At 53.4% G+C, this 25327-nt stretch overlaps 1 pseudogene; it reads left to right on the top strand.

The window, feature by feature from the left end:
- Window positions 1-419: 419 nt before the first annotated feature.
- Window positions 420-25327, top strand: part of LOC117998284 — a 35793-nt pseudogene continuing 10885 nt past the window's right edge.

The following is a 25327-nucleotide window of genomic DNA, read 5'->3' as shown; positions in this document are numbered from 1 at the left end:
GTCCTCCTTTTAAACCAGCTGGGCTACCCCTTCTTCCATGGTGCACCCCTTATAGTTGGTGACTCTTCTTTTGCTCAAGATGTACAGAAAAAAAGAATGGAGTTAGAACTCGCTAGCTGGCAACCAACCCATAATCACCATCCATAGATGCTGGCACAGGCCTGAGCCCACCCAGAGCTCCGTGGGAAAAGGGCTGGGCTTGAATTCAGAAGACAGTCTTCAAGTCCCACGTTTTCCTCTCACCAGCTCCATGATCTTCTGCATGGGTCTCAGTTTTATATCTGTAAAATGGGGATAATAATTTCTGCTCCAAGAAACTGCCAGGGTTCGCGCACGCATCCACCGAACAATGTGTGCGAAAGGCCTCTGTTGCCTAACGCCCTTGATGAATGTGCAGAGAGGGGTTGGCGGGTTGGTGGATGGCAGTATTGGATGTCATGGTGGCAGCAGTGATAGAGGTGGTGGTGGAAGTAGCCGTGGAGGTGATGGCAATGACAGTGGGTAATGGCTGTCGCCAAGAGCATGCTGGCATAGCGAATGTGGTGGAGGAGATGATGGTGATGGAGGTGATGAGGGTGGTGGTGATGGTCATGACCATGGCCAGGCCGGCAGTGGTATAATGATGGTGGAATTACTGGTGGGCCATTGGTCATAGTGTTATTATTGGTGATGACAGTGACTATCCGGGCGATGGTAGTAGTCGACCCCTGCCTCCCTAGTTGCGCCAGAAAATGGGACCACTGGGTCCCCCCCGGGGGCCGCGGGAAGGCAGAGAAGCCCTCTGAGGGATGGGGGCTAGAGTGATGAGGCCAAGACAGCCTTGTGCTACCCCTCAACAGAGAGCCCAAGCCTACAGAGGGGCAAGGGTGGCAGTGCGGACAAGACAGCAGAGCAAGTCAGTCACATCATATTTCAGTAACAGCGTGTAGCTGCTTGTTAGCAGAGATCTGCTTTCCAACGGCAAATAATAAAATTATGCTTTTTGTGCAGCTAATGAAATGCAAATTGAAGCTGGATGCACATTAATGCAAAGAGTTGAATATCCATTTAATCAGCTCCTCCCTGCAGGGGCCAATGATAAAAATGACAGAGGAATTGCATTGCTAATTCCGGGCCTGTCACATCTTATACACCCTTACCTTGTAAATCCAGTATTCCTGTGGCTGGCACCTGCCTGAAGGGCCCAAGGTTTATGTGCCAGGGCTCAGGGAGCCTGGGAATCCCTTTTGTGGGGGAGGGATTAGGTGGTTGGGCCCAGATGGGAGTAGGGAGGCCTGGAGGGAGTAGAATGAATCAGATAGGATCGTTCCTATATAAAATAAACCGCCACTAGCCTCTCCGCTGTCCCCCCACTAGGCCGGCTTCTCTCCCCCGTGGTGGGCGGGATGATAGACTATTTCTTCATGTGCTGGAAATCAGAGATCTGTGGTATAACACTAAAGTCGGCACACAGCAACTGCTTACTCTGTGCCAGGTGCCCTGCAAGGCCGTAGATGAGCACCTGCTCCTGTGACTAGCAGAGGCCGGTACACTTCCTTCTACTTTCGGATGAGGACACTGAGACTGAGAAGGTGAAGTGCGTGGCCAAAGGGCACATAGCTCATGAGGGATCTGAAGGCACACGGTGTGTGACTCTTCGGCCATATTCCTAGCTGTTGGAGTACACTGTTTCCCCCGAAGGAAAGGACATCTGGGGAGCGTGGTACCCAGCAGCTGAGGGGGCTGGAAGGAGGGGGAGGCGGTCAGGAGCAGGGCTGGAGGCTATCGTTAGAGAGTAAAAGAAGGGAAGCATCCACCTAAATGGTAAGAGGGGCTGGAGGTCATCTCTGCCCCACTCTGAGTCCCGCCCAGACCAGCGACTTTGGGACAGAGGCCTCCACCCAGGCTGTCTGAGGGAGGGGAGGGGAAGCAGGCCAGGCGTGCCCTTGTTAATGGCAGGAGTGAGGCGATCAAGGTGAATCTGTAAGCCAGTGATCCCGGAGACAAGGAGGAAGACAGATCAGAGGGGACAGAGAAGCAGCGAGGGCATGCTACAATGACAGAGGCCAGGGGTGATGGGCTGGAAGCAGGGTCCACCTGTGCGCATCCTGTCTGGGTCTCCACTCTGTCACGCCAGAGCACTTGGGGACAGCAAGAAAACACTGGGGCCTCAGGGGCCTCCCCAACATTGACAGCAGCTGTGGTGGGCTCTGAGGGGCTTGGTGGGGACGTGTAAGCCTGTCCAAATGACAGTGGTGACAAGGGGGTCCTTCCTAGCCCTGGAGCTCGGGGCAGGGGCCGGCACGCTGATGAAAACACACACCCCGCCTTCAAAGAGCCTGCGCCCCTGACAACCTGTCTCCGGATTCTGATTGGACTTGACAGGTTCCTTCCAGATGCCACACGGCTACTCAGGCAAGATTTACCTACCACCCGGCCTCTGACAGGACACAAATGAGGAGGCCCAAGCGCCCAGCACAGCTGTAAACAGGACCCTGGAGTTGGCACTTGCCCCCAACCCTGCCTACCCTCAGCAGCGAGGGGAAATGCAGATCCTCAGAGCAGCCCTCCAAGCCCACCCTGATCACGGCCACACCGATGCCACTCCCCTCAGGGAGTCACCGTGCTCTCATTTTGGCCACTTCCTGAGCACCTACAATGTGCCGGGCACTCTACACCTGGCACTCTACTGAATCATGCTAACAACGACCGTTTCATAAAGCAACTCTTTTTTGTCCCCATTCTACGGATGTGGAAACAGAGGCCACCAAGCTCGCCGAGAACGTGCTTCCGCTGACCTCCGGGTCTGTGCTCCGCCATGCTGTGTTCGGCCATGGGCCGCCCTGAGGGCAGCTATGTCCCTGCTCCCAAAGACCTTGTGAGTTCCTCTGGGGCGACTGTCTTTCAAAAGAGTGGGTAGTTTCTCACAGATGCACACACACAACCTAAAAACCCAAGCGCAGAGCAGTGGGCTCACCACGCGACCGCTGGTGTATAAAAGCGAGAAAGAAATATATGTTTGTGTTCGCTTTAATGTAAACACATTAAACAGAGGCCCTCGGGATGTGAGAAATCAGTAGCAGCGTCTAGCTCGGCGAGAAGGAATGGACAGATGGGGGCGAGGGGGCTGGGGAAGAGGTTTACTCTATGATCCTCTCATTTTATTTGTAGTCCTTCAAAAATTTTAAGGAGAGTTTTTAACTAAAACATTAAACATCCTTTTCCCCTGCATTAGCCCAGCGGTTGCCCACAATAAGACCGTGAGGGGCCATTCCTCGGCGAAGGAGCCGGAAGCACAGAAGGGTTGGTTTGGGGCTGAGGCTCATGCCCTGGTCACGGACAACCGGGCGCAGCTGCCCACCCCCCATCCCCTCCTTCCACACGCACTGGCTCCTAGTTCAGTGCCCCACAGGGCTGGGCACACAGTGGATCTCAGTAAATAAGACATCATCCCCCGCTCCAGGACATAGATGGAAGGGCCAAGGTAAAATAAACTGGCTTCCCTAAACAAAGGCAAAGGAAAAAGAACTAAAGCTTAGCACCAGTAAGGCTTGGCCAGAAGAGGCCCTTGGTAGGGAGAGGGGCAGGCCCAGGCCCTGAGATACTGTGACTTTGAGCTCCACCTTCCTGGAGGATGGGGTCTGGCCTCGACTCCCACTGCTGCCCCAAGCAGCTGCCCACTGATGCCTCTTCTCTCTAGTGCTCCAGCCCTTGGCCTCCCTTAGCACAACAGACCAACATTACCTTTCCACAAAGCTCCACTTAGGGAAGCAAGGGGCTGAAGAGCAGGAGAAGGAGGTTCTGCTCCTGGGGCTCATTTCCAGGTCCCCCCCTCCATCAACACACCTTCTGACCTGTCCACCCAGCAGCACCTTGACCACGTCCTGGTTGCCAAATGGCATCCTCACCTCCCTACTCCCCTAGGGCTTCACCAGCCCTACATCGCACCCCCAGGACCTGCCATTGACTCCACTCCCAGGCCAGGCTCCTGGGCCTCATCACCAGGAGAGAGGCACCAACGAGGACCCTGCACCCCTAGATCCTGCCTGGGTGTGCCTTCCCCTCACTGGCCAACGCTCACACAGCCTTCAATGCCAGGAGACAAGTGCCAATTAACAAGAGTTACACGTGGGCAGTATGGGCAGCCTTCCAGGACATGCTGCATTTGGGTTGGCAGTTTCTGTGCCCAAGAGCAATGGGACAGACATAGACGCTGAGCTATGGAACAAGGATATGAGGAAGGGAGACAGTTTTCATAGAAGGTTTGAGCTGGGACCTCTCTACCAACATTCTAGATCCTGGCCTGGGATGTAGGATCATGAAGGTCAATGAGACAGGGCTCCCCAGGGTAGGAGAGACAGGTGTGAAAACAAGATGGGCAAAAGAGTGTCATTAAAGTAAAAGAGAAAAGACAGGGAGTTGACCACTGGGGACATCAAGGAGGCTTCCAGAAGGAAGGATGAACAGGGGTGCACTCACCAGGCAGGCCAGTGGGAAGGAAACAAGCTTCCTTCACCACAGTTGTTCAGACCAGGTCCATACCACCTATGCACCTGGTTGATTCGAAGCAACACCATCCGATAGAACTTTCTGCAGTGACGGAAATGTCCAATACAATTGCCACTAGCTGGGTGCAGCTACTGAGCCCTCGAAATGCAACAAGTACAACGAAGGAACTGAATGTTTAAATTTTTTAAATTTTAACTCATTTAAATTTAAATAGGCAGGTGACTACCCCATTGAACTTCGACGCTTCTAGAAGAATGAAGGTGAGAAAAGCTGCTGGCGCCAGTAGTCCCTTGTTGGCTGTGTCCCACAAGGAAGAAATCTCTGAGGATGGAGGCAGTCCAGGAAAAGGCTGGTCAAGGAGAGAATCTTAGCATTGGTGAACGGCTGACATCAAACCGAGGCTGGGGTCAAGCTCACCTCACCCACCCAGGCCCAAAACACATGGGCCATCTGGTTTCCCCAAAGCCAAGGACAGTGGCTCTCCTGAAATCATCACTCAGCTGAGTTTGGGGTGGCCTGAATTGTCTTTGTTTGGGGCTGTTTGTTTTGAGTGGTGTCATTATTTTATTTTTAAATTACCTATAATGCACCCTTTAAAAATTCCCTAATTACAGATAGGATAAATACATAATTGCAGACTTTTTAAAAGCACATATTATTTACTCAATACTCCATAATTACGGTCTTTTCCACGAAATGTATTATTTCCTGGATGGTCCATAATCGCTCCTTTGAAGCCAGCTGGGGAAGGCCGAACTGTCCCTCCGAGTCAGTTCACAGGTCACTGGTCCCGGCCCATGAGGCAGTTTATGAGCCACTGCGGCTGGCTGTGGGAGCACAGGCGGATCCGGCCGCTGCTGGTCTCACGGAAGTCGCTGGGATTGGGGTCTGAGGTGGAGGCACTCCTGTTTCTCTCTGGATTCTTCTGATGACAGGCAGGAATGGCTTAGAGGTGCACGCTCAGGCTGGGGGTTAGCAGCCTGGCGGGTGTGTATCCCAGGGCCATCGTTGGCTCACCCTGCAACTGTAGACAAGGCTCTTGGTTTGGGTTTTACCCTAAGCAGCCCCTGAGCCCGGGATTTGGGCGAGGGGATCCCGGGAAGTCCAGAGGAGGGAGCAAAGCTACAGGCGTGTGCCTTCATGAGCAGGTTACCACTGCCATCCATACCTTCAGACACGGCAGGACACACCTCGGAACTGTCCCCAAGGAAGCTAGGTATTAATCTACCAACTCTCATCCCTCGCTTCTCGAGGGTCGTCCCCCGGCATGTTAACTCCCCGACACTCCCAGGCTGCCCTACACACAGTGGGGCAGGAAGCCATCAGCACGCCCAGCCGCTGCCCACCAAGGCTGCAGGTAACCTTCAAGAAAGACCAAAGGGTTACATGCAGGCACCAGGAGTCAAAGCACATTAGTTACTCTCTCTCTCTCTGCCTCTGGCTTTCTCATCTGCAAATGAAGATAAAAATCGTACCTGCCTCGTAGATTATGGAGAAGAGAAAGTGAGGTTGGATAAATGGAAGTCGCTATTATTGTGAGTGACAATGAATAAGGCCTTAGCTGAGCCCTTGGCAGTGTGAATGGCAGCCCTCCCCAATTCAGAGAGGCTTTCGGGACCAGCCAAAAAATTATCACAAGGCCTGCAAAGCAGAACCTGGCATGATGGCAAATCCTTTGCCACATGGCTGTGTCCCCACACCTGTTACCTCAAGTCAGACACTGCTGGCTGACTTATCATTGCATCACTCTTCTTTCTCACTAAAGACCCGCGAGTTGGTCCAAATATGAGTGACTTCAGGAAGATGAATCTGGGTTAGGCTCAGCCAGTCACAGCCATTCCATGCTCCTCCTCCCAAATGGTTGGATGAGACATTTGACCTATTTCTAGCCGGTGAGATGCAAAGGAAGACGTTTGGGAAAGCTTTCCTCTCTGAGAAAAAGGAGATATTCTCTCTTCTGGCTTTGGACAATATTGTATGAGGAGTGATGCCTGGTGCAGCTACAGCTATCTTGCCCCATGAGGGCCCCAGCCTGAGGACAAAGTTCACACAGTGACAGTGGCAGAACAGATAATGGGAAAAAATCCAGTGCCTTACTCATATCGCTGGGTCCCTAAATTGATAAGCCCCTGAACTATCCTAGCGTAAATAAACATATAAATGTATAAATAGCGGTCAGTACTAATGTAGTACTCATGGCAGGCTCTGCTCTAAGCACTTCAGATTTGTTCACCCATTTAATCTTCACAAGAGCCCAGAGAGAAGGGTACTATTGGTAGTTCCATTTACAGATGTGAAAACTGAGGCCCAGAAAGGTTAGGTAACTGGCTCAAGGTCCTACAGTTAGCAATGACTCCACCTCAGGCAGTCTGGGTTTGGGCTCTGAACTCTTTCTGGTTATACTAGACTCTATTGTCACTTCGCTATGTTTGTAACATAAAAAAATAAATCTCCCTATCCTTTAAGCCATTTTGACTTGTTTCATCTGTTAAGTGTGGCTGAAAGGATCCTAATTGATACACCTCAATGAGCTAAGCCAGGAAGGAAGGAAGATAGGAAGGAGGGAAGGAAGGGAGGGAGGGAGGAAGGGAGGAATTTAATTTTAAATTAAAGGGGCATAGCTAAGTCTCAGATGTGTGTCAGGAAAGTGGTACCTGGAAGTTCATGTCTCACATACTCCATGGCAGGACCCTCCCCTTGCAATGGCAACATGATGAAGGAGTATTGTCACTGTTAGGCCAGCTTTACTATGAGCCCAAATCTGTGCTTAGCACTAACGTGGATCATCTCAGAAGGTTCTTGACATGACTCTGCAATCAGGTGCTACCATCCCTAGCTTACAAATTAGGAGCCATAATAATACTCTCTAGCATGTCCTGAGTTCTTATTCTGTGCCAGTCACCAAGCTAAGCACTCCCCATGCCATTTCCCATTTAATCTCTACAATAATCCAATAAAGTTACCATGATTTTACAAAAAAGGAAACCAAGGCTCAGAGAAGCACTGGAGCACTGCCCAAGGACACAAGATGATAGGGAGAGCCAGCCATGATTCAAACTCGATCTGTAGAGAAAAGAAAGCATACCCAGAGAACCAGCCACCTGTGACCAAGAAATGGGGAGCCGGGCCAGCAGGAGCCTGGATGGCCCTGAATCTAGGCTGATGGCCATCAGCTCCAAGGAGGCATAAAGAAGTTATCGGCTGGAGCTGCCAACAGTGGGGAGGAGTGAGCTCCCCATCACCACAAGTGTTCAAACAGAGGCCAGGTGAGATTTGGCCATGGGTAAGAGAGTGTTGAGACCCCATCCATCTCCACAAGTTAGGGATTTTAGGATTCTAAAATTCTATAGCCACATGTTCAAACTCTCCCCAAAGCCATGGAGAACTCACAGCCTATGGGTTTCCTGCTGACTGAAAAGGGAAACCACTGAAGGAGCACTGGACCAGGAGTCCAGAAATCTGGGACTTGCCACTCTACCACCCTCTGGCTGAGGGATTCCAGACCATTCATGTTGCCTCATCAGATGCCAGCCCACAGTGACAGGCATGGCCTTCGCTGGTACAACAAGGCACAAGAATGAATTTGAACTTCAAGGGGCTTACCATTTAAACACCAGCCTGCAGGGTTTCTAGAGAGCCCTCCCCAGCCGTGTCTGGGCCTTAGGTCTTATGAGGGCTGCTCAGGGGCAGAAAGCAGTCATCTACAGCTTGGCTACTCTTCAGGTGGATCTGGGGCAATTCTCTAATCCAGACTCAGTTTTCTCCTCTGTAAAATGGGGGTATAAACAAGGACTTCCTAAGGTCCCTTCCAATTCTGGAGGGGAAGAGTTGGGGGTCTAAGCAGGGTCGCCATGTGGGTCCCAGCCTTTGGGAAAGAATGAGATCCCCCCCTGGCTTCTGAGAGCGCACACTGGGAAATGGGGAATCACGGGGTTCTCACCCCCCACAGGGCCTGGTCAGTCCTTTATACTTACAAATGGTGTCCAGGACTCCCCCAGGAAAGTGAAATTTTAAGGTGATCCAGCTTATCCTTCGCCTCCTCGCTCTCTCCCTCAAGGGGGCATCGTGGACACAGAGAGACCCAGATTGAGGTCCCCAGGCCTGCCCCTCACTGGCGGTCCAACCCTGGACAAGTCTGTCCTACCTTCCGTTTGTCACCTTTGGAATGGGAATGTACTAGCACATTCTTCCACTACAGGGAGGGCAAGAAGGCATTAGAGAGTCTGGCACAGCACGGAGTACACGGCTGGCGCTCAATAACAAATGCGTGCTTTCTCCCCACAGGCAGGGGCACAGCTCCCCCCCTCCCCCCGCAAGGAGAAGGACACCTGGCAGGGCGGGCTTTGATGCTGGCAGGACAGAGGTGACACCCCCACCAGAGGCAGGACCCCTGCAGTGGGGGAGCCAGCTGGGCTGTGGGCAGCTTCTCGGGCTAGATAAAGGACAAAGGAGGGGCGGAGGCAGGGCTGCATCAGCACTTGGGAAGGGCAGGGCGGTGACAGGGACGCTGAGCACAGCCCACTCTTCTGAGCCGGTGCCCAAGAAATCACCCTTGGCCCAGAGGAGCGTGCAGCACCTAACAATGAGGGCGCTGCAGGCTCCCCACACGGCCTGCCCCGCCTGCCCCCCACTGCCTCACTCACCTTTGCAGGTCTCAGCTCCTAGTCAGGGCATCCCCCCACCTCGCCTGCAGGGACCCCCTCCAATCAGAGCTCCTAGTCGGTAACAACTCTCGATGCACCACACGTGGACTCAAGGCCTGCCAGGCGCCCCACCCGTGCTGTGGGCAGAAATAGAGATGGGCCAGCCATCACCAGCCCGGCCCCAGCCCCCGGCCATGGAGAAGCTTCCCTCACAGGGAGTGGAAGCCAGCGGCCCCCTGCCTCAGCTCCGGGTGCCCACGCTCAGGCTCCCCTGCAGGAGAGCATCCCTGGAGCACTGCCCATAAACTGCTTATGACCAGCAACGGGTCGGACAACTCCCACAACAAATGTGCACATTTCCTGGTAGGGCTGCAGGCCAGGTAGCATGGTTAATGATCAGTCCTCTTTGCAAAACTGGTGAGTCAGGAACGCATGCTAAATGCCTTCCAGAAGTCACTGGAGGGGGTGGGGGATGCTGTGGGAGGAGATCCCACCTCCCTATCTGCATAATTAGGGATGGGGCAAGGGATCTCTAAGACTCCTCCCAGAGCTAACCATCTGAGGGTCTGGGAACCCCGTGCCTGGGTGGTCCAGCCCCAAGTCCCATTTCCAAATTAATCCACCAAGTCAGGCCTCTCGACAATGGTGAGGTGGGCTTCTGACCACGACGGGAAGGTGGACGCCCATAAGAGAGGCCTGGGTACAGCGAGAATCAATGTTTAGTATCAGTTCAACCACAGAATCAGCACCCCAGAACCCTTTGCCTGTGTAGGGAAATCTGGGAGGGGTATAAGAGACTAGTCAACACCACCATGGCACCTCAGTCCACTCTGGAGGCCACCTGCAGACACGTCCCCATCCTACCAAGGTCTCCCGGCTTCTCCACATGAGGGTGGTCTGGTGTGGCCTGTGTGCCGGGCAGGGCAGAGAGCCAGGGGGCTGACGTGCCCCAGGAACAACCTCTGCCAGTGAGACCAGAAATGGTGGGCACATGCCTCCGCAACCTTGTTCCCAGTGGGGTGATGCCTGGGTGCAGTCCACATAACATCCTAGGGACCCGGAGTCGAGGGGTGACCTGGCTCAACTGCGTAGAGGCAGACGCCGGCGATTCTGAATCTGGCCTGAGGACACACACATACAAGGCACAGGGTTTCCATTCTGTTGCCACAGCTGCACAAACATCCTGCTTCCGGGGCGCCTGGGTGGCTCAGTTGGTTAAGCGACTGCCTTCGGCTCAGGTCATGATCCTGGAGTCCCGGGATCGAGTCCCGCATCGAGCTCCCTGCTCGGCAGGGAGTCTGCTTCTCCCTCTGACCCTCCTCCCTCTCATGCTCTCTGTCTCTCGTTCTCTCTCTCAAATAAATAAATAAAATCTTTAAAAAAAAAAACCATCCTGCTTCCAAGGCCACCACGGCCAAGATGCCCACAGAGCTGCCCAGTGCCCCGGGCTGGCAGGACGTGGCAGGGCGGGCGCCGTGATCCTGGACCCCCTGCCTACTGCCTGAACCCGGCTCTTCGTGCTTCCTATAATTCAGCGAATACCTGTTACCCTTTCCATAAATTGTCCTTCCTGCTTACATCAGCCAGAGTCTAGTTCTGTGGCTTAGAACAAAACGCCTAGCTGATAGACACACGGGAAGCAATGCAGGAACAATAACAAGGCCCCCAGGCATTTTCCCCAACCCGACAATCCTGGATTCCGAATCGCAGGAAGCTGAAGACAACTATGGAGGGAGAGAGGCAGGGAGAAAAGAGGGGTGCTGGGGTACCTCCAACAGCAACCGTGGGCTCCTCTCCTAAAAGAAAGCCACACAGTCCTGCCTTCAAGGAGCGCTCAGTCCGGGAGGGCGACAGGCATGAAAGCCAATAATCCCAATACAGGGTGATGTGAGTCGAGCCAGAGGGAACCATGAAGCAAAAGAGACACTGCTGTCTGGGATCAGGCGGGCTTCCCAGAGGAACAGTGTCTAAGCAGAGCTACGTGAAACAGCAAAGGAAAGGGAAGGAAAAGAGAGCAAACCGGGTGCTTCACGGCCATGAACAGGCTGGCCCGGAGCCAATCCCCGGATAAATCATGACTCAGTGCCTGGCTCCAACTATAAATCTGGGAGACAGACAGGCGGCTCTCTGGAGGGACCGCTGCTCCCTGGGGAGGGCTCCGAGTTTGTCACCAGCTAATAGGGAATACAAACACATCCGTCTGTGTGTGCAGAGATGTCTAAGTCTGCATACATACACATGAACACACACACTCACATACAGGTACCCCAAGGAAGGGCACAGAGCAAAAGTAGTTTGCTGCAGCTGGGTGTTGGTAAGAATTCATGATCAGGACGGACTCATCCCTGTCAGAGTGGAGGCTTCAGGGGAAACAGTTGCCCGGCCTACGCGCAGAGCTGCCTTCCTCAGGAGCAGCGCGGTTTTCCCTTGTTGCTGCTTTCGAAGAGAGCTGACAGTGTCGGGGAGCAGGGGGGCGGGTTTGAGAAGCAGGCCTCTGCGTTTCCAGCCCCAGTGTTTCCAAACCGTTGAGGTGACCTCGGGAGAATCTCCTCCCTGACCTGGGCCTCAGTTTGCCCATCTGTACACTGAGGTTAGTCTAGATCAACAATGCTGAGCTCATATCCGTCGGCTGGTGATGGCTGCCTGGAACACTCTACTGAGAAGGACCCTGGGCTTGGCAGAGACGCCGCTGATTAGTGCTGTCTGGGTAGGCACAGGTCGGGACAGACGTGGCACGTTGCTACCTACCATCCTTTGCCTCTTGAGTCCTGACACTCTGAGAGTCTCTGGTCTGACTTCTGGGGCTTACACGGGGCTCCAGCTTGTGGTGCTGGAGTTCGCTCATCCCAGTCCTAAGAGCCAGCTACGCATCTCTTCCCAGCTCCACGTCTAGTGACATTACATTGCACACAGCTTATAATCAGCCACAGTGGAAGTGTTTATGCCACGGAAATTGGCAAATGCTATAAATCCAGGTTTTACTGGTTTACAGGCCAGGGCATGGGGAGAAGGGAATCCAGGCAGCCCCCCAGTCCTGGGATCCGTTGGCCCCTGGCAAGTGGCCAGTGCCCACCGATGCTAGAATTCAGACCATTCTATCAGAGACTCACAACCCCTGAAACCCATGTTGTTCTGGATCCTCACACCATTTGCCTCAGTCCATTCAGGTTAGTGTAACAGAATATCACAGACTGGGTGGCTTATAAAAAACAGGTATTTATATCATATAGTTCTGGAGGCCGGAAGTCCAAGATCAAGGCACCAGCAGATTCAATGTCTAGTAAGGCCGGCTTGTGGGCTCTCTGTGTCCTCCCATGGTGGAAAGGGGTGAGGGAGCTCTCTGGGGTCTCTTTTATGAAGGCACTAATCCCACCATGCTCCTCTCTCATAACCTAATCACCTCCCAAAGGTCCCTCCTCCTGATACATCCACATTGGGGAGTAGGCTTCAGCATAAGAACTTTGGGGAGACACAAACATTTAGTCCATAGCACTGCTTTTGCTGCGTGCACCCTCATTCAGGGCCCCACCCAATCTGCCTTGGTACCAGTCATGCCTTCCTCCTCCAGGAAGCCTTCTCAGACTGCTTTAGTTTGCCGTAATACCCCCCTACCCCCACCCCAGCTCTCATTTCACTTTCTGTTTGCTGGTTCTGGAATGAAAACTGCCTTCCTGGAAAAGGTTCAAAGCCTATGTCTCCTCCTTCTTCAGCCCCCACAGTCAGGGCCCCACGTAGACCTAGTCATGGAACAGATGTCTAGGGAGATGCCAGCTGAGTCACCCACTGCCTGGGACAGAGTCCCAAAACGCCTGTAGCCATCATCCCAATCAGATTCTTATTTCCCAGGTGGGGAAACTGAAGCTCAGAACAGCATGGAACTGCCTGTCTGTGGCCGAACTAACTCTAGGACCCAGGTCTCTAAACGCCCACCACACTGCCTTAGGAGTCCCACTTACAGACGCAGAGACTGAGGCCCACGGAGGTCTAGAGGTTTAGCCAAGTTCACAGTGTGACCCAGCAGCGGAGTCAGCACAGACGCCCAGGTCCCCAGCATCCCTGAGGGGGGCCATGCCCTCTACACCAGCGCCCCCTGCCTCTCCCTTCACTTCAGTCCCAACTTCACCCCCAGCTTACCTAACTAGGCCTCGCCACCTCTGTCTCCACCTCCGGGAGGGGACAACATCAAACCTCAGGGGTCATGTCAGCAACCCGTGGGGCCTGAGGCGCCGGAATCCACGGGGGCCCCTTTCTCTTGCAAGGAGCAAGGCCCGGTCTGGGCCTGCATGGGCTGCATTTGGGGCCGCCTCCTCCCCGTTCTCTGTCCTCAGGCTGCTACTTAACATGCGCACGGGAACCTCAACGCTGAGCGTATAGATTTCTCTTTGTCTTTGGTGGTAATTATTAGCTGTCTCGGCGGGTGAATGCAGGCAGAAACAAAGGCAGCAAGGGTTGTAAAACCTTTTATCTCGATCAGGCCGCATTATTTGATAAGGTGCTAAGCTAATAGCAACGCATGTCAAATTGTGTTTAGACAGATCGAGGGGCTGGGAATGGAGGGTATATTTGTCTCCGGAAACCTGCACCTGCAAGGATAAGGAGGCAAGCACGCTGATATTCACAGCCCCATGCAAAACGCAGACAGCCCGGCTTCTGGGGCTCCCGGCACAGAGGCTCCTGGGAAAGGGGGCAAAACAAGAGGCTGGGAAGGGAGAGTGTGGGCCCACGTTATGCTCACTTCCACTCAAGACCATCTCAGGGTCTTTGCCCGGACCCGCACAGGTCCCCACAGGGGTCAGCTGAAAAGGTAGGATTCAAATCCAGGTTCCCTGGTTCCCAAGCCAGAACGCTTACCACAAGCATTTATTAAACCCCAAGTTTGTAAATCTGTCCTATATAAGGTTGACTCTTACAGACAGAATCCCTACCTGTAAGGATGGCATGGACCATATAGAATTAGTACTGAATCATGGGCAGCCTTGAGAAGAGGCTCACAAGGGCCCGGTCAATCAAGGGAGACTTCCTGGAAAAAGTAGAGTCTCATATGGGCCTTGCAGGATAAGAAGGGTTTGGAACACAAACCTGGGGAGAAGCACCCCTAACCACCAAGCTCTGAACCCCTTACTGCGAACTCCCAAGTGAACGTTTGCTTGTCTTCCTGGATCCTGCCAGGTGCTTCCTCTGGTTTGCCTTCCCAGACCCTCCAAGAGGGCCTCACTGCACCTCCGGATCGCCAGAGCACCCCCACAGCTGACCACTCTGTGCCCTGGGAAGTGGGCGGGAAGGTGGTGGTGGAGCAAAAAAGAGAAGGCGGGGACGCACATGGCGAAAATATGTATCAAAGCCTTAAAAAAAAAAAAAAAAAGTGCACACCCTTTGAAACAGTGGCTTTATGTCTAGGAATCGTCCCTAGGGGAATAATCGAGAATGTGTACAGCGCTTGAGCCTTCCGGATGTCCACCACAGGACTGCTTATATTAGCAGAGTATTGGAAGCAACCTTTAATGTCCAACAATGCAGGATCGGTTGAAAGAAATACTCGGGACATTCTCATGAAGCCATTAAGAAGTAATAACATTGATCAGAGTCTTCGCTGGGGTTCCCCCTGGAGCAGACCCAGGGCTCAAACGCAGGAAGGTGGAGGCAGAGGAGTGGGGAGGTGACACAGGAAGGAAGGCAGGCAGTCACGGTGTGTTTTCAAACCAGCTACCAGGGTGGGTGATCAGAGCCTAATTCCTCTGGGCAAACTCTGGGACCAGTGTAACACACTTGTCCCTTGGGGGACGGAGTTGGGGTGGCAGCAGGTTGCTTCGGTGGTTGGCTAAGGGCTGTTGGAGGCAGGAGACGGCCACTGTTGATTTGCCAGTGCTTGCAGCCCGCCACCAGGCCGAGGAGCAGGCTCCCGCAGCAAGAGAAAGCCCTCAGCAAACGAAACGCAGGTGCCTGCAGGTGGAATGGGGCGTGGCGCCGTGCACTGAAGTGGCCGGGCCAAGGGCATGTGGGCGGGGCGCTGCCTCTTCTGCTGCAGTCTGCGCCTCCTACGGCTCTCAAACTGCGAAAAGCCAGGCTAAATGAAGACAAACTTATTTCTCTGCTTCGGGACGCCCGTTGGCGCACTGATGCGCACTGGTGAAATCCCAAGCCCTCGACTATACACCGGGTCAACTCTACACCTGCCCTGATTTTTTTCCTGTGAGGCACACCCATTAGTGGCTCTGGGGACGTCGCTGCTGTCCAGAACAGAGCTGGGGAAATGCCATCACAGCTGCCTTCGTAGTAACGTGGAAAAAAGGAGAAGGCAGTTTCCTATGGCAGTTGGTGCAAGAGGCTCCCATTTTCTTAGTGGGTGTGCAAAGAAACTGACCGGCAATTTGTCTTCTCAGCTTTGATCCTGGAAAAGCATCCTCACCCAAGGAGGCCTGTCCAAGAGCATCGAAGGCAGCCCTGCAACAGTGCTGGGGGGGGAAAGATGCAGACGCAATCTAAAAGCCCATCACGAGGAGAATGGCTAAATACACTCTGATGTATCTATGCTAAGGAATTCCATCCAGCAGTAAGAACGAACGACTTACAGCTATAAATACTGACATGGAGAAAACCCCAAGACTAATAGTTAGGTGACAAAATCAAAGTACAGAACAATACATACTGTGTGATACCATTTCTGTTGAAGAACAAACATCCAAACACACTAAAAATAAAATCATGTATCTCTGTATGTGCAGATATAAATGTGTGTGTGCACTTAGAACAAGATCAGGAATGATACACATCAAAACTACAGCCGTGGTTCCCTCAGCGGGAGAGGGACAGAAGGCCTTAGCCTGGTCTGTATCGTGCTAACAAGAATGAATTCCTATCCCGCGTGTGTAATTAAAAATAAATGAAAATGTTTTCAAGAAGGAAAAGGGAAAGCCTAGCAGTATATCCACCAAAATACCAAAATATTTACAGGGTTTATCTCTGAGTGCTGGGATTAGGGGTGTTTTTAATTTTCTTCTGTTCGCTTATCTGTATTTTTAAATTTTCTACAAAGAGCATGCACGTTTTGATAATAAGAGGAAGAAAACCTGAAGTAACATTTAATTAAGTACTCGCTACACCAGCCCCCTGTAGGAAGCTGTCCCCTCCTCCAAGCAGGGTCTGTGTCCGCTGTTTCTTTCCTCGCACCCCTCCGGAGCCGTCTGAGATTTCCACCCCAGGCTTCCTGGACATTACATTCTGGGCTGGACACGCCAAGGACCGACGTGCTGGCTTTCCTGACTCCTCAGAGTCAGGCTGCGCACAGAAACGTGAAAGATGCAAATCAGGCACGTGAGCAGCGCCGGGCTGGAGGAGCTGGGTCTCCCTCAAAGCAGGGCTCTGAGTGTCAGATTTTCCACTCTATTTCTCTGTAGCATGTTCTGCACATCCCAGTGCTAAAAATAACTGTGGCATGTGGTGGGGGGCGGGGGGCCGGGGATGGGGGGGTGGTTCCAACAGCCTTTGGAGCTGGTTTGGCACAGCAGCTTCCCTCCATCTGGGCAGGACAGGCCCTGGATCCACAGAGCCCTCTCCACCCGGCTCTCCTCGCCCACCCTACGCTCCCATCCTGAACTTCATCTCCTGCCTTGGGACCCCGGGGACCCTGGGAGGTGGCAGCCTAGAAATCACAGGGATGGAAAATCCCCAAAGAGGTCATCTCTTCCACCAGCTGGGAGGAGCACAGTCACCCCTAAGTCCCTAAGGACGACAGAGAAGACCCGTACATCTAAGGCAGGCCCCTGAAATCTAATCCTTCCAACGGCCCACCTTCTTCACTTCGTGGAAAGTCATTCCCGAGCCTGGCTGGGATCTCTGCCGCTCCAGCAGAGGCCGGTTCCTACCGTTCTCCCCGTAGAGGAAGTTAAGAGAGAAGTGCTGGTTCCAGGTTCAAATCAAACTGAACAAAGGGGCAGAGGCACAGAGCAGTGGTGATGTCTACCGTCCTCCATGCCTGGGTCCCTCCCCACCTAGGGGGAAACTCCAGCCACGAGGGCTGGTTGCAAGGTATCAAAGTGCCTACCCCACCACCCCCCACTTTCCCTGGTGCCCCCATCCACCAATGCAGCCATGAGGATAGATGGTGCATGCATCCAAGCCCAGCCCAGGAGGCAGTCAGGAGACCTGGAGGACACCTGTGCCCTAGCTTATATTTAGTTAAGGGCTCAAGACAGGTGCACGAAAAGGCAACTAACACTGGATCTAACCCGTGGCAGAGGGAGGTGTGGCCATCAGAACACGCCCACGGCAGGGCACCTGGACGGGGGTCTCCCCAGAGGAGTGAGCTGTGAGCTCTGAGCAGAAGCAGGGAGGCCTGAGGCCACAAGTCCTGGGGACACCAGTGAATGCTAAGGAGAAGGACTCTCTGGGATCCAAAGGAGATAAAACTGAAAAATGGGATTGAGATCCCACAATGAAGCCCCACCTTTGAACGCCGAGAGCAGAGATTTGAACTTCACTCCCTAGGCTACATTTCTTAAAGAGTATTCCAAAAGGGGGTGTCAAAAAGTGATTCTGTGAAAGGAAAGGTGTGGTGTGTGGTGTGTGTAAAGCCAGCAGGGAGTGGGCGGCCCCGGAGGAGAAACGGCGGCAGGCACATGGCCCGGGAGGAGTCAGAAGGGCTGCTGGGCAGCCACGGCCCTCTGGGAGCTCGAGGAGCCAGGCAACTTCCCCCAAGCCTCAGTTTCCCCCTCCTGTGGAATGGGGTGGCAGCCCTGGTGGGGCAGCTGGGAGCAGTCTGGCGCTGGTCCCATCACAGCTCTCAGGAGCGGAAGCTGGAGTCAGAGTGGTAGATGGGGACAGAGAGCCCACGATGAAGCCAGTGGACAGCAATATGAGCCTGGGAGTCCCAGCACACACAACCGAGAACTTGAGACAGGACGACCTCTCATCCTTGTATTGTTTCGCCTCCCCAGCCCCTCCGACCCTTCTCCGGACAACACAGAGCCTCCATGGGAACGGACTGCAGAACTGGGAGGGAGAATGCGGGTGCTCTGGGCCCAGCTCTGGCATTTCCCAACTGTGTGGCCCTGGGCAAGTTCCTTAACTTCTCTGAGGCTGTTTCCTATCTGAGGTTTTATCGTGTGCCAGGCCACGCTTGACAACTCCTTGTGCGGAGCTCTACCGTGATCATCCTATTTCACGCATGAAAACTGACACAGAGAAGTCAAGAAAGCTGCCCAAGGTCACACAGCAAGTGAAGAAGCCAGGACAGACCTGCCACCGAAGGTGTTTAGAGGATTGAAAAGGTTAGAGAAGAAATGCTCTTGACACTGAATCTGCTAGTCACCTTCTAGTGTTATCAGGATGCTGTGGCAGGTTGCACTTTCGAAGATGCCCACGACACCATCCCCATCCGCCAGGCTCTTTGACAACATGACCTTGCTCTCCTCCTTGAGGAAGTGGGTTCTGTTTTGCTTCCTTCTTGAATCTGGGTGGACCCATGATGGCTCTGTCCAACAGAACATGGCAAAATGGCACCCCCGGTTCAAGGCATAGCCCAGCCCTTACCTAGCCCAGTTGCCCCCACTTTCTGTGTTCTGGGAGCCAGCTGCCATATTAAAAGTGCAACCACCCTGAGCCCACTGTGCTGGAAGAGGCCCAAGTCATGCAGAGGGCCCTGTAGGAGGAGGCACTGCCTAGAGAGAGGCCAAGGACCCTGAGGGGCCAGGCATGGGAGGCAAGTGACCATCCCTCGGGTGACTTCCAGCCCAGCCCATGAAATGAGCTCCCAAGTGAGAACTGCCCGGCAGAGCCCAATCAACCCACAGGATTAGGCACCATAAGAACACACAGGAGCCACTGAGTTGGGGGATGATTATCACACATGAGTACATAACTAGAACAGGTGTCTCCCTCCCTCCTCTTTCAGTTTTGAGAGAGAAGGTCATCACAAAGAGACGAGGAAGAGGGAAGGCAGAGACAGGGGGCGGGCATGAGGGTTACAAGCAGCTAAGATGCACAGCTCCCTTCTGCTCTGCCTCTGGGCCCCAGCCAGGGGTGAGCCTGCTTTAGCGCCCTCAGACACTGGCCTGTGAGTCGGGGGCCTGCATGCCAGGCCCTGACTCAGCAGCAGCTCCTCTGATCTGCCCTCTCCCCTTCTGCTAAGTGAGAAACCAAAATGATGACCTCTGTGGTCCCTTCCAGCTCTTACCGCCCCAGCCCCTCCACCGTGGGGCTCCTTCCAGCCCCGGTCTGTCCAGCAGAGCCAGGACACTGTGTGCCCGCTCAGACCTCAGAGGCCCTCAGGATGCCCCCACCCTACCGCAGGCCTCTCAGCCCCTGGGAAGAGAACCACTGTGAGCCCCTGGGTCCAGCAGACCCAGCCCCGCCGGCCAGTGGAGCTGGACAGAGGAGGCCGTGCCCTCCCAACGCTCAGGCTGATGCGTCGTGGCTCTGCCCCTCACGGCCTAACCTCGCCCAGTGCCGTGTCAGGCCCTCGACATCGATGATCCAGCTTCATCCTCCCAGGCATCCAGAGAGGTAGAGATTGCCGTCAGCTCAGTTTGCAGACGAAGAATCCGAGGCTCAGAGATGTTAAGTGACTCAGTCAAAATCACACAGTTGTAAATTCTCACAGAGTTTAAAGCTGGAGGCCTGATTCCCTGGCTCTCCCTCTTGCCCACTATATACTAAGCTGCTGTCGTGAGAGCATGTGTGAAAACACAGATTCGTCACCCTGGGCTCCCCCAACAACCTACCTCTACACGGTCAACAGCGAGCAGCCACACATGCGCATCGGCACAGACCCGGGGGTCCAGCACGGACAGGTGCACACGTAGAGACACGCCGCACATTGGTCCACACTGGTCCGTACTTGAAAACCCACGTTCACAGGGAGGCACGCAAACACTCCCCCAGGCACACGTTCTAGCATTCTTACACATAGACACAGACGCTCAGGGTCTGGGCGTGTGCTCACACACACACACACACACACACAAACACACACATACACCCCTACACTTCTAGCCCCACGGACTCACGTGCAGATATCTGCACTCGTACATCCTCATAACACACACAACACACACACACACACGCACACTGCACCTTGTTCAATGATGCCCGGGAAATGAGAGTCATTATTTTTATTTAAAAAAAAAAGAAGGCTCTCAAATGCCAATAGATTCCAGTGTGTTTTTTCAGCGTTAAAAGGTTTCACAAGCAAAAGTCGCCCAACAGTGCCACCTGCTGAAGGCTGGCTGTTCTCCGTCCTCTCCCCTTGTGTCCCTCCTGCCCTCAGAAGAGACCCTTCCTCGGTTTCCCTCAAAGTGCTCAGGACTCAGGAGCTAGGTGGGGGAGCAGGGGCAGGGGGCAGTGAATGCAGGTGGGGAGAGGGGAAGTGCTGAGGCAGAGGGAAACATGGAGAAGGGGAAAGGGAAGCCGACTTCCAGACGCAGGTAAGGAGAGGAAGACGGAGGGACAGTGGCCCCGCCGGGAGACAGAGGGGCAGGCAGGAGCAGAGGGAGGAGGACAGCAAGACACAGACAATTCGAGACAGACAGCACAGAAAGAACCAGACCCAGAGGATGAGTCAGGCATGCCATGCCAGGAGAATAGATATGGAGGGGATCAGGGAGAGATGGGGAGAGGGCAGGGCGTGCAGAACAAGCTGTCATCACCCCCACGGGGCCCCTAGGACCCACAAGTGCAGCAAGCCTCACCACGAGCCCTGGCCAGCCTCCCTCTAGAGGACAGCAGGGACCCGAGGCTGCCGTGTTGTTCTGGAGGTGGGGACTCCCATGCCACCCCCAGCCCTCCCAAATGCTTGTCTGGCAGCCTCTGCCCCCAAACAGCTCAGCTCTCCCGGTCCCTGGGTCGGGATGGGCTGACTCTCCCCAGGGAAGGCTTCTCCTATGGAACGTCTGGGCTGGTTCTGAGGTGCAAGGAATGCTGTGGAGGGGACTTGTCCAAGGTCACACAGCACAGTGGGAAGAGGCAGCCCTGGAAGCTTCCAGAGGCCAGGCACTGACTTCTACCCCCCACGTGGTATGAGGCCACGACAACCCCTGAGGAAAAACAGAGGTTTGGATAGAAAACTCCTTTGGGTCATGTCCCCAGCTTTCACTCCCCATTCTCGGTGGGCCCAGGAGCCCCCACCCACAGCAGCGGGGCAAGGGGCTGGGCCCCAAGTCCCCTGTGAGGAGAATCAGCCTCACCACCACTAAGTCAGTAATCACTGCTCTGGGGCTCGATTGGGGTCAGAGCTGAACAACCAGCAGAAAACCACAGACCCTCAAACCATAGAACGTTAGTTCTGGAAGATGCTCTAAATCCCACTCGTCCCTTCCTGAGGGGACACTGCCCAGAGGACTGGGTATGCAGAAGGGATGAGAATCCCAGCCCTGCCAGGCCAGCCTCCCATGCCAATCTCTTGGCATCTTTAAAAACCAAGTCCTCAAAATCCTAAGACCTGGGCTCCCTGCAGGTGGCCATCTTGGAGGCTTTCTCCTGCCCTTTGAGACCCTCCAGGCTGGGTCTTCCCTCTCCCACCCCCTCCAACAGAAAGGCCCCTGGCAGGGAAAGTCGTGGGGCAATTTTCCTGCTAAGCAGCCTCCTATGTGTCCCGTAGCTCAGCCCAGGCTACCAGGAGACATCTCTCTCACCTTTGTTCAAAGGCACGGGAACTTCCGTGCAACAGAGAGCCGCCCAAGCACAACACAGGGCAGGTGGGACTGGCATCTAATTTGCATGTGGTTTGTCTCTGCTTCCTGACTTCTCAAAATACCAGGAAACCCTCCCTGCTCCTGTAACTTCTTGGCGCTCAGAATCCCTCCCGACTTCGCAGGAATCATTTCAGTGCCATGGACTTCCATTTGCTTAGCTAGAAAAGGGGTTCACCTGGAAACCAGAGAGACTCTAAACTCCTTCAAAGGTGAGTCCTGGCTCCAGCCTAGCTTTCCAGAGGGTCATGGCACCCACCCACTTTAGCTGCCCCTTCCCCTCCTGCTGGGCCAGAGCACACAGCCCCTCGCTGAAAACACCCTGCTCTCCCACGCCTAGAGGACCCAGCTGATGCTGTTCCCTGGACCCGGAAGGCTCTTTCCTCTGCCTGAAAAGCTCCTTTTTACCCTCAAGACCCAGTTCAAATGGAACCTCTGCAAAGCTCCTGCATGTCATCCTCCGTACCTCCATGCCGCTGAGCTGAATAATTGCCACTCAGTGGATCCCAGCACTTTAGCTCATTAACAGCCAACAATTAAGGGGATGATTTATGATATGACAGAGAGGTGCTGTCTAGCACATGTCTTTCCTATTAGACTGTGAACTCGCTGAGGGCAGGAACTAGGGGGGATGCAACCACCAGTGCATACCTACAGCCCCTCGCCCAAACACACTCTGATTTTCCCTCCTTGACGGCTAGCCCAGATTGCATTAAATAGCAGTGCTATCCCACTCAGGATTTTATAACATGAAACAGCACAGAACAGAGGGGCCCTGGAGACCCCGCTCCCTAGAGAGCCCTGTCTACTGTTAAGCACCCAGCTCATCACAGACAAAACCCCAAATCGGGGTGTACAACCCCAGGTAGAGCCTTGCGCCCACAGGTGAGTGAGGCAAAGGGGACCAAGGCTGCCGTTTAAGAAGCAAATAACCACGCGGGGAAATTTACAGTCAGATAATTGGCAGCTCAGGTGCATAGTCAAATGCAGTAAATTAAGTGCTTTCCTGTAAATCAAGTTTATGATTTGCACTGGAGATGTAATTGTTAAAACTGTTCATTTTATCCACAAATAGCAGTTGAAAGAAACCAATTTAGGAGTGACAGATTGGTTTTGATTCTAAATGTAGTGCTAAAACAGTTAATTTTAATAACATCCATTGGACAGGAGTCTGCCTGTTACTTAATATCATAGTCAACAATTTGAAAACTGCGTGATCAGCCACTGCTGCTTCCGCTAAAAATTAATCCCATTTTTCGCCCAAATGGAGGCATTTCTCAGCAGGAAGTAGCATCTCCACGCAGGAGGGCTTTCCTCATTCACGAGGTTACGGCCTTCCCACACTGTGGAAGCAGGGCCACAAAAAGGTCAGCCTGTAGCTGCAACAAAAGGCACACGTCCCGGAATACTGGGATGGAAAGGGACCCTTCCCGGGATCGGAGTGCCCTGGATGGCAAGCAGGATCTCGGTCCTCTGCTTGTGCCTGCATGCCTCTGGTGATGGAGTGCTCACTCTCACTCATGACTCCTTTCTCCTGGGGGCATCTCTGAAACTGCGGAGATGGCAACTCCAGTTTCCACGGTCCAGCCCACCAGTAACTGGAAGACAACAGTCCCCAGGTGTCCGCCCCTCCTGTGTGGCTTCTTTTCCTTCCCTGGGTCGTACCTGCCCGGCCCACCCCCGAGGCAGCGTGCTGTGCCAGAGGGTCTCGGACACTGATGGGTAGCTAGTGGGTCCTTCTGAATGAACAGGACAAAAATCTTATCTTCTGTACTTGTCACCAACCTCCTTGTCATCTCAAGACACACACCCCCGTCCGTCAACGTCCAACGTAGGTTTGTGGTGTCCAGGACTGGACCTGCTATTTCTGTCATAAGCTAATTTGGGTCCCAAGCACACAGAGGGCCTCCAGCTTCCCGGGACCTCCCCGTTTGGCTAAGGGGAGCCCATGAGTTGCTTTAGCGGCTCACTCTGATCATGAGCCGTGTCCCTGAGCTCTGCTCTTAAGGAGTCCGAGCTTCTCAAACTTGAACACATCAGAACCATCTGGAGGGCTAGTAAAAACAGAGTGCTGGGCCCCCACCCCGAGAGATTCCAGCTCAGTAGGTCTGGACAGAGCCAGGGAATCTGCATTTCTAGCAAGCTCTCGGGTCCTGATGCTGCCAGCCCACAAATCTCATCCGAGTGGCACCGATGTAAGGGATCCGTATTATCGTCACCACCACCAACCCGCTACAGACGAGGAAGCTGGGGCCCAGAGAGGCGAGACCCAGAGGGGAGCACAAACAGCCTCCCTGGACACCAAAGCAGCAGCTCCCCCACAGACTCGTCGTCTCCCAAAGCATTCCTGGAGCTCCGGATTCCCAGCAAGGAAGACACACAAATCAGCCCATTTACCCAGCTTTCGTTCAATAATTTCAAGAGGTATTAAAAAGGGAAACTTCCGTAAAAGAAGGAAAAGCCTGTTCATTTTCATGGCCACCACTTGGAGGAATGGTTTTCTGAAGTCTAGGCAACCGCTTGTAAGAGTCTATTATAAAGGGAAGTCTAAATCACATTTATGGCTCATACTGTAAGGCAAATGTAGGTATTAAAATTGTTCCTTTTAAATGATAAACACCCACTGAAAGGGCGCAATAGAGCCACACCAGAGACTGTTTTCACCCAAAACAAACTGACTTAGGGAAGGCCGTAAATAGCATATTTGACTGCAGACCCCATCACTGCTGTTGATCTAAGGAGGGAGGAGCGAGGGGGCAATGCAGAGAAGCTAGCACGGGAAGACCAGGTCTCTCAGCAACGTGCAGCACCTCGATGGGCCCAGTCTTCTCCAAGGCCTGAGAGGTGGGATTTCTCCCCAGAAGGGACCCTGGCTCCTTGTTTTCTTGCCTGGTTTTAGAGACCAGGGCCTCCATTTTACTGTGCATATCACAATTGTTGTGCTTTTGATTTTGAGAGGGAAGTAATAGAAAAAATAGTTAATCACCCATTCATAATCTCTTAAACATTATTTTCAAGCTGATAGTTGCAAAACAAAATGCAATCTTTCTAGCATCTTCAAGCAATTACTTGTCATTTTCCCAGTTTCCATAATAAAAGGAAATTAGGCTGGGGGGGCTTGAGGGGGAGGGTGTAAACTCCTGACCTTGACTTTTGAGAAGATGAAGGGCAGACTTAAAGTAAGTCCTGCCCAGGTTTTCCTATCACGAAAGAAGGCAAATGCCAAGCCAGGCCAAGTGATGGGAATGGGGGTGGGAGCTTCTCTTGGCCCACCCCCAAATAAAATGTAATGTGGGTCTAATTACCTGAGCTTTGTTAAGCAAACTTGCTTCTGCCCACCCCCTGAGGGAATTCAGGGGACATATCCACCTCTCTCTCTTGCCCTAAAGCAACTCAGTAAATGAGGAGTCATAGCCAGGAGCCAAATTACCTCTTCTGATCATCATAGTGAGGGCTTAATTCATTTTGGATGGATGGATGGATGGATGGATGGATGGATGGATGGATGGATGG

The sequence above is a fragment of the Mirounga leonina genome, unplaced genomic scaffold (genome assembly GCF_011800145.1).
Source record: "Mirounga leonina isolate KUSES-001 unplaced genomic scaffold, KU_Mleo_1.0 Mir_114, whole genome shotgun sequence".
Lineage (NCBI taxonomy): Eukaryota > Metazoa > Chordata > Mammalia > Carnivora > Phocidae > Mirounga > Mirounga leonina.
Note: the sequence above shows the minus strand (reverse complement) of the source record. Positions and strands in the feature narration are given on the sequence as shown.